This window comes from Etheostoma spectabile, chromosome 6 (assembly GCF_008692095.1).
Source record: "Etheostoma spectabile isolate EspeVRDwgs_2016 chromosome 6, UIUC_Espe_1.0, whole genome shotgun sequence".
NCBI lineage: Eukaryota > Metazoa > Chordata > Actinopteri > Perciformes > Percidae > Etheostoma > Etheostoma spectabile.
Genome location: NC_045738.1, coordinates 8,188,466 through 8,189,461, shown reverse-complemented (window position 1 = coordinate 8,189,461; position 996 = coordinate 8,188,466). Strand labels below are relative to the sequence as shown.

General features: G+C 34.7%; 1 pseudogene; it reads left to right on the top strand.

The window, feature by feature from the left end:
- LOC116690921 (serum amyloid P-component-like) overlaps positions 1-334 on the top strand; it is a 2,054-nt pseudogene extending 1,720 nt beyond the window's left edge.
- The last annotated feature ends 662 nt before the right edge of the window (positions 335-996 follow it).

The following is a 996-nucleotide window of genomic DNA, read 5'->3' as shown; positions in this document are numbered from 1 at the left end:
GCATGATGTCTGATGTCCACATGTGGGACTACACCCTCTCCCCATGTGAGATGCAGAAGTATGTGGATGATCTAAACTTCACTCCAGGGAATGTGCTCAACTGGAGTGCGATGGAGTTCCAGATTATAGACAAAGTGCTGATAGAAAATAAATTGACCTGTCACTAAAATGTGAACAATGCCATCTATATATTAGAAAGGGAGAAATCTCATTGTCCGTGCTTTTATGTTCACTGTAAAGTACAAGTTACCAGTGTCAGTGTGTTATGTTAAATAATTGTTTGTAAAAGGACCTTTTCTGATTTATCTTAATACAACAATTACATAAAAAAGTTCAGATTCTGTTTCTGATTATTTTACCTGTCCATACTATGAAGAGATATCTTCTTAACATGACTATATGTGCTGTAGAAGATGGGGAAATATGGGGAAAGTGCAATAGTCAGTGGATTTCTTAGCTGTATTTTACATGTTACTATAGCAGCATGCAGAGATTCTTAGTTCATTGTGTATAAGTGTATATATATATATATATACTTTATATACATTAATGATGATCAGAAAGGTACGAATCAAATCACCATGTTCATGTTCCATCACTTCTCCAAGTTCTTTGATATCATAACACACACACTTCAACATGGACTTTTGATTGTTCATGAGAGTCATTCTGTGCAGACAGATGCTGGCAGTATCTCATTCAGTAAAACTACTGATAAAAAAGTATAATAATGGTTCATGAATTGTCAATTCAAACATGACTTCATGCATGAAAAAGCATGAAATCATTGTTTTTTTGCGATCAAATGTTTTTATTTAAACAGCCAAACAGAAGTGCAAAACATTGGTCCAGATGACAACATACATAAAAGTGCATTACATACACCAAACAAGGTACAGTCCACCTTTTCCACAATCCTTACTTGTGACCAAATGTTTCACTCTAAAACAAAGAGAGGAAATACTGGAAGGAGGGAGACACAACAAAAACACAACA